This window comes from Apis florea, unplaced genomic scaffold (assembly GCF_048593485.1).
Source record: "Apis florea isolate Af1SG1 unplaced genomic scaffold, ASM4859348v1 contig_2495_pilon, whole genome shotgun sequence".
NCBI classification, from domain to species: Eukaryota; Metazoa; Arthropoda; class Insecta; order Hymenoptera; family Apidae; genus Apis; species Apis florea.
In genome coordinates this window covers 5,163,642-5,179,537 of record NW_028256595.1, presented here as the reverse complement: position 1 = coordinate 5,179,537, position 15,896 = coordinate 5,163,642, and positions in this window count along the sequence as shown.

The following is a 15,896-nucleotide window of genomic DNA, read 5'->3' as shown; positions in this document are numbered from 1 at the left end:
TTTTTTAAATCGATCGGGAGGAGATACTTGCCGAATAGTGGTTTGTTTTTTTTTCTCTTCTTTTTTGCCGCTCGTTACACGGGAGATCGTGCTCGAGACAATGAAGATTTCGTTCCTTTCGGTTCGGTTGAATTTACAACGAGGGGGTAAGTTTCGAACTGTGGCACATCGCAACGTATTGTAATTATTCCTTCAAACAAACGCGGCTGAGATCGTAGAGATCGAGAATCCGCTTCTCGATCCGCGCGGGGACGTTAATTGCACGCGAGAGACGGATGCTTGCTCTGGAAGGAAAAGGAAAGGGTTTTCTCCCGTCACAGAATCCGGACCAGGCTCCACCAGGTGGAACCGTATTTACGTACCAATAAGCGTAAAATTGGCCTAACTGCTCCCTGAGACAGAGGCGGCCGACGAAGGTGGGAACGCGAATTATACGAGGAGGAGACGGTGGATAAAGCCGATGGAGCGGAGAAAGCGGGTGGAAGGACGCGAATGGAGGAGGAGGATGCTCGAGAAAGAGAGCGAGGGGTGGCGGCGTAGGGTTAGAGCCGGGCAATCATGCGTAATTGAATTCACCTTTGCGCGAGAGAGGGTTGGATCCGTATGAATATTCAATTCCTCAATTTGCCGCGCGAGCATACACGTTCAATTTGGCGAGAGAGAAGCGTCAAGGAGTACAGGTTGGTTCAGAAGCGCATCGCCGCCAGCCAATTAGAAACGAGCATACACGTGTGTGTGTGTGTGTGTGGTGCGAGAGAGCCATTTCGCATCCTCGGTTTGACAACGCGTTAGCAGGGACCGACAAACAGCTTCGATCCAGGCTTCGAACATGCTCAGACATTTGTCTTCAAACGTCGCGGTTTGATATCGCGTCCCGGAGGGGGGTTTCGAGCGTTTTATTAATTAAACGTCATCTCGTGTGAAAACATCCCGCCGTTGATCTCCTTGTCTACCGTGGACGTGTGTATACAGGGTCGGTGGAGAAAATTTGTTCAAGCGATGGATTCTCGACGATAATACCTTCGGCTTATTGACTTTACCTTTGGAGAATTTTCCAAAATTACGATTCCTCGTAATTTTTTTGTAGAAAATAAAGGGACAAAATACGGAGTAATTTTTGAAAAAAAAAGGATTGCGCGATATACTCGAAATAGCGAGTGGCGACGTTTTAATCGTCGATCAATCAAGAATAAAAGGTATATCGAATGCTCGTGTTTCGACGCCCGCTTACCGAGTTGGTCGAATAAATAATCGTGTATGCCCATCGAGGTAAATGCACTTGAAAAGGAAATAGGGCCGGACGAAATTTCCTCGACCACCGCCACCCACCCCACGATTATTTTTCGAGCGACAGGATTCTCGAGTCACGATACGTCCGTACCGGCATTACTTACACCCGATGATTACAATCAACAGCCATTCAGAGAAACCACCCTCCGGGGCGTGTACAGTCTCTCTGTTTTACTTTCCGTCCGAGCGATGCGAGCCGCCACGTGACCGCAATCACCGCGCAGTTTGTGGGTACTTACACGACTGTTTAACAAATACGGGGGCGTGGGGGCCGTTCCGCGCTCCTCCATGGGATCTTGCAGATTCAACGTTGCGAACAATGGGAGAACAATTAGAGAGAACCTTCGTATCCGGCCAATTTTCTAATTTCCCTATTTAATATTCGTTATTAATAAATCTTTTTGTTCAATTTTTCATAAACGCTCCTTCCATAGTTCAAATTTTTTTTACAGTAACGCGGCACTGAAATGATCCCCCCTACAATTATTACAAACCAAATTTCCGCAAGAACGAACGAGGTCCGCACGCTCGTTAAATATTCGTAGCATACCAAAAGCAAAACCAAGCTTAACTAAACGAGCAAAAAAAAAAAAAAAAAAAAAGAAGAAATCACTATAGCGAAACCCAATTAGCGAGAGAATTTCGCGGAACGAGGGTCGATTAATTCGAGCGGCATTACCCGAGTTTTTCCACGGGCAAAATCCGCCGCGTTTCGGGGAAAAAATATTTTCCCTCCCCATGCTGTTGTTGTCTAAATCAGCCGTGACAAAGACCGAAAAAAAAAGGAAAGAAAGAAAAAAAGAAAGAATGGAGGACAGGCTACACCATTAGACGTTACATTTCGTTCGTTTAATTTTGGCAGTTTTCGTTAACAAGCGTCGCGGCACCGCGTTAATTAACAGCGCTAATTTTAATTGGCGCGCAACAAAGGGCGGATGAGGCGGAGAGAGAGAGAGAGAGAGATATTCCCGCGGGAACGGCACTCGGCTGATGAACGATAATTTTGCACGCTCCTCTGCCAGTCTTCACCCTTCCACCGCGATGATCTCGATTCGATTCGATTCCTCTCGCGAATCTCTTTCTCCTTAAATCGAGATTTAATTGACGAGAGAAGACAGGAGGTCGTGTATTCCACGAGCAGAGATATTCGAGAGTGACTCATCTCGAATTCGAGATCTTTTTTGTTTCCGTTTTTAACGATCGATCGAGCTATGCCAACTTTGACGAATTTGATGGAAAGCGCGCGACACCATCGATCATCGCAATTTCAAAATATCCCTCCCTCGCCTGTTGAATCAATGGGATCATTTGCGAACCATCGTCCCTGTCGGAACACTTCCAAATCCCCTGCTCGCAAATCTGACCAGGTGGAGAAATCGTCCATTCCCTTTAACGCCGTCGATCGTTGCCGATTTTTCCGCACGGAACGAGCGTCGACCGCGTTTGATCGCGTTTTGCATAAATAAACGGGGCGGATTTGGAAGCGCGATCCTCCGTCAGTCGGCGTTCAATCGCGCAGACAGGTGAGATCGGCGATGAAAATCCCATCGGGACGGCTGGTCGTGAATAAAAAAAAAAAAAAAACAAATATTCGCATGCCCTATCGCATCTGGTTGACCGGACAGCCCGCATTAAGGCTGATATCCAGAAACACTCTGCGAGATTGTTATTCCCTCCCCACTCCAAGGGCTCGTGAATTCGACGGTCCCGGGGCTAAACTACCCCCTTATTGGGCGGTGGTGATCAACTGCGAGGGGTAATTTCGTTCGTTTCTCGCCTGTCATTTCTCCATCGATGAGGCAGGATCTACCGGAAATCCTATCCTATGGAACAGGTCACGCGATTTATATTCTCCCGACATTTATTCGTTGGATAAACGGGGATCGTTGTTTTTTTTTTTTTTTTTTTCTCTCTTCCGATCGATTATGTGAAAATAAAACGAGATGTTTTTTTCATTCCTCTTTCTCCTTCTTTCTCTCGCTAAATTTTTACCTCTCCTTGCTTCGCCTCGTCACTTGACGTCCGTCTCCATCGTGAACCATCGATCCCCGTGACGAATTAAACATTGGCAAATAAAGGGAGATTGATCGATAGAAAGAAAGAACGGATCCTCGAGGATACAAATGGGCGAGGAGACGTCGTAATCGTGTTAAGTAAGTCGCGGGCTGAAAGTTTTCTTCCAAACCCCCGGTCAACCCCCGACGAGCCCGCCAATTTTTTCCATCATCCGCAGCATTTTAATCTCGTAATGTCAAAGCCGTGCTTCGACTATCCAGGATCATTAGTCAACCTGTCATACCGTTATTAATAGTCGGCGAGGTATCGAGGTATGCATGGAAATGCATTTCATTTATTTCCCGGTGAGCGCGGTGACATTGTTGAATGACTGCGGCCTCCTTTTCCCCGATTTTTCCCTCTGACCCACAATCCTCCTCCCAGTCTTTTACGCAATCTCCCCCCATACGAGGACGATCCATACGCCGATCGATACGTCTCGAATATTCGCGTATAATCCTCGTAAATCCACGCGTCGTGTACATTCATCTTATATCCATAAGGAGGAAAGCGCCGCTTTCCTACCGTATTCCCTGTTTTTCCTTACTTTCCTTCCTCCCCCTCCTCTCTTTACAGATTTTTATTACTCGTATCGCGTAATGCAATCCAACGGTGCGGTGTATTCGATAACGATAACAGGGTAACGCGAGCCACTGGATCCAGATACGCATCGACTTCAAATAGAAAGTGATAGATCCACAATCCATTACTTGATAATAGGACGGTAAACACGGTGTGAGTCATGTTTCGCTGCCATTAGCGTGTAACAACGAGCGGGAGGCAAAAAATGACCCGCGTTTATCGATCTATCGTACCTTCGAGGTACGCCAGCCTTGCTTTCTAATCTCGTGAGATCGCATCTTGGTCTCTCCCCTCCTTCTTCCATCTCCCTCTCTCTCTTTCTTTTTCTCCGTTGAAGTTTCGTTGAAGTCGTGAAGTTGGTTTCATTGAACCAACTCTCGTTCGAGAAATCGTTCGAGAAAGTGGAGGATCGGAGGAAACGGCCGATACAACAATGATTTTTACGGATCCGACGACTCGTAAAGTACACGGGAAAATTGTTAAAGCGAATTTTATAAAGCGAGTTTAATTCACCTTTGTTTAATAGATCGCTCGATCCTTTCACCGGTTAGGTGTTAATCGATTAATCGATCAGAGGGGTTGCCTAAACGGCGCGTTTATTGCGTATGGACAACGCGCGTATCCTTACGTTAAGCATCGGTGAGCAAGTTCTTTCATAAAGGAGATAAATTACTGCCGATATCGTGTCGTGCGATTGGTGTCGTTCAAAAATAAAATCGATCGGGAAAATTGAACGTATTTCAATTTTGCAAACGGAATCGCTCGATCGATCTTATAGCCAACGTTCTTACGATTCAAAAGTAAAAACCGATCGACCCAACCGGGAAAATTGATCGTATTTCAGTCGTGCTGGTTCGGTCCATTATCTCGTAATCGTGACATTTATCGTCGCAAATTAATATACGCCCTCCCTCGTTTTTACGATATACAAAGATTAACCTTTTTTCTCGATTCGAGAGATACAGTGCGTATCCCCTATGAAAGTGACACGACTTTAGCGGAAATTACTTTGAACCAAACCTTTATAACAATGATTTAATAGGTGTAAATTATGATATACTACTACTACTACTTATAACACTATTTATAGCGTTACTCGCGTTTAATTCAAAAACACTCTCACCGACACCGGTCTTACTCCAACCAATATTCCTCTGCACAGTTTACAAGCTCAGTGACCGACCTACCGATCCACTTTCCTCGCATTGCCATTCGTATACACGGAATAATTAGCGACATCAGCAACGAGTCGCGTCTAACAACAAGGTTAGCTAATCGAGGAGTGAGGGCCCGACTTTGAAGGAGGCGCCCCTGGATCCTTGCGCCATTTCTTCACCAACGGGGAGAGACCAACGGTCGGATGAGTCATCGGGGCCTTGCTGGTGGCTACGGCGATGATGATGGTGGTTACCATCAGCCCCTTCCAGAGCCACCCCGTTAACGGTGCATCGCGCTCCTCCACGTGCGCACACTGGCTGGCCGCCTCTTAGTCATCGCTCCTCTCTTTTTTCTTTTCCTTTTTTTTCTTTTTCTTCTCTTTTCCCCCGCTTCCTTCCACCATTCCCATATACAGCTCCTCTCGCTCCTCCGTTGTTGGAGTCGTTGCACGTGTTAAATAGTCGATAGACCGGTGTGTCTAGGTCAACGCACGCACGCATGCACCACTAGGTGTCAATTCGATCGTGATGACTCATCCACTTGACGAGAGATTCGTCAACCGCGGAATGCGGATTGATCCGCGAGGGTCGTTGAACGGCGCGCATTGTCCGTGCGGAGCGGAGTCGCACCTTATGGTTTGATAGATCGGTGCTCGAGGAATCTGGAAGGGGAGCGTTGATCGTTCGTTGACTTCTCCAGTAGTCCTTTTCTCCGGTAAATACGGTCGGTTTCCAGACCTCTTGCACGAAGGAAAGGATAGAGAGAGAGAGAGAGAGAGAGAGAGAGAGACTCGTTGAATATTTAAATTGCCCACTTCCGTTCTGGACGTCGCCCGTCCGTCCGTCCCGAGGTCGATGATTTCCTTACTTTGTTCATGCTTTCGTTTCCCTGGACACTTTCGAATTCTATATTCAACAACTTATCCACCTGTCTAGATATATCTTTTGAAATATCCTCGAATATTTTCCAGGAGCGTGGATTACGAAAGTGAAATTGGACGGATCTTTCACGGGGATGATATTCCTTTCGAAATTGTTGCAAGAGAGAATCCTCTATATCGCTAAAAAATTTATCAACGATAGAATTTCTATTTCTACGTTGATCTCAAAAAGTTTGAAAAGGGATTAATTCGAGGAGAGGAGTTGCGCAAGGTGGAGAAACGATATTTCATGTTGCGACGGAGTGGCAAAAAGATAGTCGGGCTCCTGAAATTCCGAGAGCTGGTCCCCCCTCCCCTCCCCAAATAACGCTTCGTAAAATACGATAAAGTTGCCGCGCGTAGAACAAGGAGAACGGTATCGCTAATTGGTTAATCGTGTTCATCGAGGGCCCTGTAGAAACCCAAACCCAAAGCCGATAATAATATTTTTTTTTCCCCCTTTTCTTTTTTTGCCCCGAAAGTACTCCGGGCAGTAAACTAACCGAAAGTACCTTTCCACGAAACACGGCTGCACTCGAAGGCGGCAAATTAATATCTTTTCGCGACAGTAACGACGAATGATTCAGACAGAGGCTCGTGACCCTCTTTCGCCTTCTTCCTTACACAATTTTTAGCTTCTCGAAATTTATTCACTCCTCGAAGAAATTTACGAGGAGAGATCGAATTTGAAGTCATCGATTTTCGTCCCATCGAGGCGAAAAGAGTTCCGGGTGTCTCATGCCGCCCCCGCTTCGTCGCGGTTTCGCAAAATTACGAAACATAGGGGACCGAGACAACACGTCGAGAGTGTCTTCTGACGTCGGTGGAGCAAGGTATGATTCACTCTTCGGCCAATCCTTCCTGTTCGTCGTCGCCACTTTGCTCGTCGATCCCTCTTTCTCCCTCGTCGTTCCTTCGCACGACAATTTTCATCGCGTGAAAGAGGGACTGTTAGAGGAGAACGAGAAAGAGAGAGAGAGAGATTCGCTCGGCCCCGTTCGGCGAAAGAACAACGCTCCACAGCCTTTGGAATACAAGCCGGGGGACCGTTGCACAATCAGACGTTGCCCTCTCGAGAGAAGGAATGACGGAACTAACCGAATCGTGACGCATAAGCGGACCAGAGGTGAGCAGGTGACACAATTCCACACCGATTCGCTGGTGGCCGATCGAAATCACGGCTGGAACGCGGCCTTGATCGTGTAACGATCGTGCACGATCTTGGAATTAATTAAACGTGATTAATCTTAACCTTGATTCTTCAACGTCGAGCAACGTTTGCGAATATCTGCATTGTTAAAGAAAAAAAAAAAAAGAGAGAAATGCAGGATGATGAAGCGAAGACAATAACGTACACGTTTAGAGAAACGTTTCGTTTTGAATATCTGCATTGTTAAAGAAAAAAAAAAAGAGAAATGTAGGATGATGAAGCGAAGATAATAAAACGTTTCGTTTCGAATATCTGAATGATTGTTAAAAAAAAAAAAAAAAAGAAAGAAAATAGGATGATGAAGCGAATAGAAATAATTATGAATTTTTTCAGAAAGATCAGAACTTTGTGATACTTACAAATTACTTTTGCAATTTAATCTCTCGGGATTAATCATTTCTTTTTTTTTTGCGTCTCTTTTTACGTATTGTTCTCTATCCAATATCGCGCAAGATCGAACGAGATAATTTATTTATAGAGCGTATATTCACTATGAAATAGTCTGCGTAAGAATTTACTCAGAAGCACATAAACACGACGAGACGGGACAATCGAGACAATCGCGTTATATTATAAATCTATTAACAGAAGATAATAGCGTCGATACTGATTCAGTAACTTTATCTAGGAGATAGCGATAAGGAGGGTGAGCAGTATGCGTGTCGCTATTGCAGCGATATAGGTCGCGTTCCAATTTATCGTCGCGCTTCTTCCCCATTTTTTTTTTTTTTTTTTCGTTTTCTCCTGTTCCATCTTCGAAAAAAAAAAAAAAGAAACGCTATCTCATCGAACCTGTTTACATTCCGGTTGTATTTATATCGCTATATACGTTATCAGTCGTCGACGCACGAGTCGGCTCACGAATCTGGAAGGCGAGTTTAACGGGACCGTGTTAAATATTTATACACGCCTCGCGATCGAGGCTATCGAGTTTGCGCGACACACGCGCGCAATTCGAATCGTAATCTCCCTGTTTGGGATCGTCGTTTCGAATTCTGCTCGCTTCTGAAATCCTTCGATTTTCCTTTTCTTTTTTTTTTTTTTTTTTTTTTTTACTGGCACGAAAGGAACCGTCCATCTAGAAATTCTAAAATTAGTCCCAATCCGCTCGAAATTATTACTATTCTCTCGTCGAGAAAGAACGACATCGATCTATGCTCCACTTCGTCCCATCCATTCCAATAAATGTCGTATCTCGCGCACGGAAGAATATTTAGAAGAGTGGATATTTTTTTCAAAAGAAAAACTCGAGAGAGAGATAGAAAAAAAAAAAGAAGAACTACGTCGTAGTTGGCCGTGTCGCCGTTGTACGTTTCATGAAAATAATGTCCCAGGCGAGCTTGTTTGCCCGCGATAAGGTTTCCTCGTGCGTCTTGTATTGCGGTCGCCGGTGTGTCCCGCGGGCCTCGCCACTCGAATTCCCCGCTACACATTTTTTTTCCTACTCGAACAGGGCCCCGAAACAACGAGATAACGAGTGCACGCAGCCCTGCAGGCGGCCACCACTTCGTTTCTGCTTTCGGTTTTCGCGTCCGTATCTCTCGCAAATCCCAGCGGGGGTGGCAAGGGAGAGATCGAGAGAGAGAGAGAGAGAGAGAGAGAGAGAGGGAGCGAGTAGCTCTCTAATTATTCATCATCGTGTCCAGCCGGGAGAAACAAAAATGGCCGCTCTCTCCTCGTTTCCTCCCTCCCCTAATACTCCAAAGAGGATTCACCGCGAGAATCTGTCTCGCTCTCGAGATCTGGATTAACGACCACTTTATTTGCTCGTCCGCTTTCTTTTTTTTTTTTTTTTCCGCTTCGAAACGCGTCGTCCGTGCCTCGCGGACACCGACGAGGATTATCAATTTTCTTCGGTCGATGATTCGAAAGATTCGAGGAAGAAAGAGAGAGAGAGAGAGAGAGATCTTGATCGGTGAACGATGTATCTCGAGTATTACGATATTGCATTCGCAAGATTTCTTTCAATATCGTAACAACATAAAATTCTTCGTTTATCCTCGCCCCGAAGAGCACAAGCGATAAGCACTATCAATATTTGTGATGGTACAACCAGAGTATACCTATTACGATAAGGAACTAGACTCATATTGGAGACTGTCAATAAATATCGGAATCCTGGACAGTACACACATCTTCCATTTCCATCTTCCTCCTCAACTCGAAGGAAATCTTTCTCTAGGAAGCGAGCCGAGACGACGAGCAGGTCGAATTCGAAAAAGAGGAGGAGAGGAGGGAAGAGATGGAAAGATAGAGAGAATCACCATAGTAAGATCTCGAACCCGTAATTTCGAAGGGTGGCTCTCCCTTCGAGGGTCGACGGGTGGAAGAGGGGTACGGTAAACGATTCCACGGCATGCATTTATACCTGCGTATACATATATATATATATACATATATCCCTGGTTGCAATTCGGGGTCAAGGAACGTCTTCCTCGAGGGGCCCTTCGAGCGAAGGGTGTCGAGGGATGGTTGTTGCGGGTGCTTGGCGGAGTTAGAATAATTCATCATTACTTTTTAGCTTCCCGTAATAATCCATGCAACGCCCACCGATTATGCGCGCGTTGACCATGCCTGCGGGCGATTTCCCATACGGCAACACCATAGGGCTCGATTCTCCCTTTGCTTTCTTCCTCCTCTCTCTTTCTTTCGTCTTCTTTCTACCTTTGCAACAAGAGGAGGGAAGAAATTCAGGCCCCGTTTCTCTCTCCCGTTTCGTTGAAAGAACCTTCCTTCTTCTCTCTCTCTCTCTCGTTCTCTAACGTTTATTAAAATGCATCGTGCGGTGGGGCGGACCCCGTTCCTGGTGGCTCCCATAACGAAATTACTGTGATTAGTCGTTCACCCTCCCACGCTAACCACCGTTCTAACTTGTCCTAATTCTACCTCCGCGACGACCCCCCTCTTCTCGTTCTCCTTTTGATCGCCAAGGTCACCGTGACCGAGTGATCTTCAGAACGCGATCGATGCGTCTAATGGGCCGATTTTTGCCACTCTTCCTGCGAATCGAGCATGGGATCGACTGATGTTTGGATCATAGGATCATTTCTCGGTGTGGGAACTCCTATTATTATTATTTTTTTTTTTTAAACAAGCGTTGTTTCGACGATTACGGGACTCGCGCTATTTCGTGCAGCAGATTTGGACGAATGATTTTTAACAAGGAGAAAGGGGAGGGAGGATTTGAAGCGAAGATACGACAGAGATACGTAACATTTGCATGAGGAAATTGCGTCGAGAACGAAAAACGTATCGCTGTTACCGTATCGCTTCGTTTCGTGTTTCGTGAACACGTCACACCGACCGATGAAAAATCAACTCGAGAACCATCACCGAACACCCTCTTTCCGAATTCATTAATCATCCCCGAAAGACGAGTAGCCAGAAGAGTAGACGAGAAGAAGAAGAAGTAACGACCACAAGCTGTTCGAGAAATTCAACCGTGTCTATTCCCCCATTTCTTCCTTCGAAATATCGTCACCTGTAGTGAATCGTTTAACGACTAGACCGCAGATAATGCATCTTGCTCGAAAGCAAGGTAGAAACGTTCGAGGTAAATACGGCGAGTATTTTTCCCAAGTGTTGGAGAAAAAAAGAAAAAAAGAAAAAAGAAACGAAAGGAAGAGAGAGAGAGAGAGAGAGAGGCTCGTAGGCTGAGTGGCTGGTTCGCGGTAAGGGGCCCTAAAGTCTCAGAAAACCTGGACGAATTCCAGGAACCCGGGTCCCCTCGGGCCACGGGGGTGGGGAGGATCCTTTTTGTCCACCTTCACGAGGAGATCTCATAAAGATAGGGGCCACGGCGCGGAGAGGGACCAGTTTTCGGGGCCCCATGCCATTTATTACGTGACGCGGCCGAGGATCTTTTCACGGCCGTATTCGTTCTAACGAAAACGAAGGGAGAAAAGGCAAGGCCAGATGTGAGACCGCCGCATCTCGAGACGATTCTCTTCAGCTTTTACCAGAAATCCACTTTGCCCCGTCTCCTTCTCCCTCTGCAAAGGGACACTCGCTGCGATCTCCTGTTTCTCCTTCCCTGGTCATCTCCACCGTTGTTCGGGTCACGTTTACACAAGTGTTGTTCATCCCCTTGGCTGGTCGCGCGAACCGAGGGTAGAGAGAAGAAAAAAAAAAGAAGAAAGAAAGAAGAGGAAGAAAGAGGAGGCGCAAAGCTAGCAAAGCTGTGTTGACTGATGCTTCGAGAAGCGGGGATTGGTTTTCCGCTAACGAGTTGGTGGAAACATTTGTCCCGATTCTTGAGAAATGACAAGGGTGATTTCTCCATAAGCCACACACAAGCTTGGCATACTTCTTTTACGCGATTCGGTCGTGTATTCTTGGGATTAGCTTGGCAGGAGAGCGGTTCGTCTGGCGACGATCCAAACGCCATAACTCTCTCGAGGCCGCAAATTTACACTGTTATCTAGAGATTAGGTTTATCTGAACGGCCTTCCGCCGCTACCGCGTCGTCTCGATTTCTCTTCTCCCCGTCGATTTTCCCGGCCGTGGGAACTCAAGGTGAACCGATCGTCGAACCGTTCGCGAATTCTTTCCACGGTCTCGTGTCGTGAGTCGCGGTGGGTCGGGGAGGAGGAGGAGTAGGGGGAGGGGGGAGGGGAGGGATAGGGTAGCAATGGTTACGAAAATGGACGGCGATTATGGGAAAGATAAGCATCGATCGCCGAGGGAGATAACTATTCCTCCTCCTCCCGCGCGATTTCGTAAGTCCCTGCTTGTGAAGTCGTGTCAGGTTGATGCAGCGGAAATGTAGAAGGGAGGGGGGAAGAGGAGGAAGAAAAAAAAAAAAGAAAAGAAAAAGAAAAAATAAAACGCGATGGGTTAATGCATATTTATTTTGGAGAGAACGGACGTTGAAAGGCTATTGTTTTTTTTTCCTTTCCTTACGAAATTGTAGAATTGTATCTCTTACGAGAGAATTCAATAAGAGATTCGGCGATAAGATTACGTTTAATGACGCGTCGTGGACGTCGTTCGTTTTAACATTTAACTCGTTAAATCGGAAAAATTTCGACAAACTTCGGAAAAAAAAAAAAAAAAAAAAGAAAAAAAAGAAAAAATCCGGGGGAACCGGCCTAAAAATCGGTGTTCCAAACACAAACACTCCTCCTGCCGAGCCGTTTCCAGAAAAAATGACAGTCTCCCTGAAATCAGACCGACGAGAGGAGGGGCGTGCGGGGAGGGAGGGAGGAGAGACAGGTAAGAAGCATCGAAGCAGGGGAATCCGAGCCAGATGGACCTGTTGGGACCTGTTCCGTCTTGTGCAGGTGCATTCGTCCGATCCGGGACCGGGGTTGTGGAAGAAAATAATGCACAGGTCGACCGAGAAAAAGGACAAAAGGGAGGTGTGGGCGCGTCTTTTGCGCCGTAGGAAATCGCTCGTGGTGCCGTCTCGACGCCTCGATTCTACGTTCTAAACGCATCAATGATCATCCTGCTGTCAACCATACATCTTTGGAAAAAGCATCTTAACATTTCCAACACCTTGATTTCCAATTGTTCGACGGATACAATAATGGTACCTTCTTTCTCTCTCTCTCTCTCTCTCTCTCTCTCTCTCTCTCTCTCTCTTTCTCTCTCTCCATTTAATTTGAATTTTCTATACAGTCGTTCTACTAGACGTTCGAAATTATTATAGACTACGCGATATATTTGTGCGAAATTTAAATAACGAAAGTATCAAATACAAAAATATAATTAATAATTCGTGTGTAATAAAGCACAAATCTCTACTTAAGCATTTCTTTCTCTGATCTTCGTAAAAATGTGTATTTTAATAATAATAATTCAAGATGTACAAGGTTCGGGAGTGAGACGATATTTAATTTGAATTTTTTTCAAGCTGAATTATTTATGAGAGGAGCCTTATACGAGGCTTAAATTTAATTATACCAATAGATGGTAAGTTTTACATCGTTTAGGGAGCGCGGTCAATAAAAAGTACAATTTCGAAACGGGGCCCCTGTGGGCTCGGAGTTTGGAAAAAATAATAAGAAAAAAAAAAAAAAGGGAAACGAGCTCCTGAGGACGTTAGACGCCGCCGATGTCCAATAAGAATATTAAGGCCCGTCTTAAAGAGGTGGAAAAAAAAAAAAAAGGAAAAAGTGCTCTCACTGTCTCCGTCTGGTGTCCGTCTGCCTGGCGACTGTCTGGCTCTCTATGCCTGTCCGGCCTGCGAGTCGCGCCGCTGTCGCAGCGATTTATGGATCTTTCTGCTCGCGACGTAATCGACGGAGATCTAGCCTCTTCGATTCTGGAAAATTTTACGTCGTAAAGAAGAAGGAAAGCCGGTTCCTTCCCTGTAACGAATCGTCGTTACAACAATAATTATACTTTGTACTTTCTCAATGGGATTGTAAAATTAAAATTATTTTGAGAGATTGCAATTAAATCGATTTTCTTATTTCTGCAATATTAGAGGAACATTAGAACCTGGGAGACAAAGTTGGAAAACAATCTTCATTTGCCATAAACCATTCCTGTTGAGGGATTTAAATGATAGGGGGTGGCCATTAAAAGGATTGAGGCCGGCGTGGCACGCAACAGAACCATAATACGATGAAATTTCTCATCGGTCGGGCAACAATAGATTGCACGCGTTACGACGATGCGCGCGGCAACGCCTGATAAACGGGTAAATGGTTTCTTGGTTCCATTTAAGCGAATTGTCGGCCTGTGCCCGCTTCATCCTCCTTTCGTCGTCCTGCCGCGCGAAAATAGATGGCGAATAATCGCAGATTATCGCAGAAACAATGAGAACGAGCCGTCCACCGTGAAAAATTGTCATCTCGTTTCCTGATCGGCCGCTTCCTTCCCTCCTGCTCCTCGCCCATCACGATTCCACGTGTACGAAAAATACGCGAGATTGCGAGGCGATTAGAAACACCTTATTGCGAAATTATTCGCTCGCTTCCGGCCCCTTTCGTCGAAACGCACGCGAGGCTTGTTCACCAAACAAAAACGACTCCTCCTTCCCGAACGACCCCTTCTTGGGGTCGAAGCACTCCTCCTCTTGCGAGAGAATTTTCTCGACCAGAAACTGACGCCTGTTTCCGCGAAGAGAGAGAAAGAGAGAGAGAGACATCGCTTCATAATCGAAACACGAGGTTAAGGAACTTGGAGGATGCATTTTTGCTCGACCGTCTTTTAAAGCTGTCTTAATCGTTGTACTCGAGATATCGAGAAACGTAGTTAATACTTCGTTTGTATATTCAAAACTTTCAAACGAGATACGACGCACGAATCAAATTTTTAATAACAATAATAATAAAAAAGAGGGGAATCGATTCTCAACTCTACCAAGAATTTCGATCACTTTCGATAACATTTATCAAGACCGCATTGCACGATATCGGTGTTGCGAAATCGGTGAAGCTCGATGCACGCGAATTTCGTGGACGATCGCGTGACGGATTGGTGATGGCAGCGAAGAGAAGCGCGCGGTAACGAGATTATGCGATGCGCGTAACCGCGGTAAGAGTTGGTTGCGTTCCAGTTTCTGTACACGAGGCTTCGTAGCTTCGTTTCCTCGGAGCGGGACGGTGAGTCATCCGGCTTCGTTTCCTGCTGTTGGTGGAAGGTCCGTCATAGTGCGTTCGGGTTAACTCGGCGGGTTGATCGGTCGGGGGAGGGCCGGGTCCCTCACGGGTTAGGACCCGTGTATCTGGGGCCTTAAAAACCGTCTCGATTGAACGGTTGCTAGGCACGAACCTGTTCTTTCGAAAAATCACGTGATTCATCTCGCTTCTGACTAACCTGCCTGATATTTCGCTGAATCCCTTCGATGCCTTTCGCCTTGATGAGTCAATGGTCGCGAAAGGCGTGGACCCTCTCTCTGTGTACATACAAACAATGCGGGGCTACCTGTGCATCTCGCGATATACCCGTCGATCCTCCTATTATTTGAATCTTGTCACCTGTGTTTGATCCGAGATATCCGGGATGGGAACGATAAACGAGGGATTAAAGAGGGGAATAAGCGTGATTCTCTTCGGTGCTGCGTTACGTAAGAATATCGTGATTGCTTTTTTTTTTTTTCACGTGTCTGTTTATGGCTGAGATAAACGAGGAGGCCTCGATAAAGATTTCAATAATTCTTCTCGAATGTAACGAGAATGTGGTTAAACATTCTCGAATATTTCAGGGATTGAAAAAAAAAAAAAGTAATCTTCGAAGTTGCGTCACGTTACGTAAGAACGACGTCTTATATATATATATATATCCGTGATTGTCTTTTCACGTATCGAAATGGCCAAGATAAACGAGGAAATTTAATAATTCTCGAATCAACAAGTGTCGTTAGTCACCAATAATCCAACAAACCTTCTCCAACAATGTCAACACACACGACAGCACATCTTCGATGAAGAGCAAACACTCTCCTTCCTCGCCTATCGTCGCAGTTGTAATTCATCCTTTGAAAGAGAAAGAAGAAGAAGAGGAAGAAGAAAAAAAAAAAAGATAACAATGTCGTTTCAAAGTTCGTGTCGGCCAGGTAAAATTGCGTCGCAGAAATCGCACACGAGCGGAAGGGAGAAAGAGGGGAGGGGGAAATATCTCGGCTAATTACGCGACGAAAATTCCTCAACGATGCCATCACCCTCCGCCCGATCGCGAATTTTTATTCGCTAGATAGCAGGCGGCGCGCGCCGCTACTGATCGAGGGAT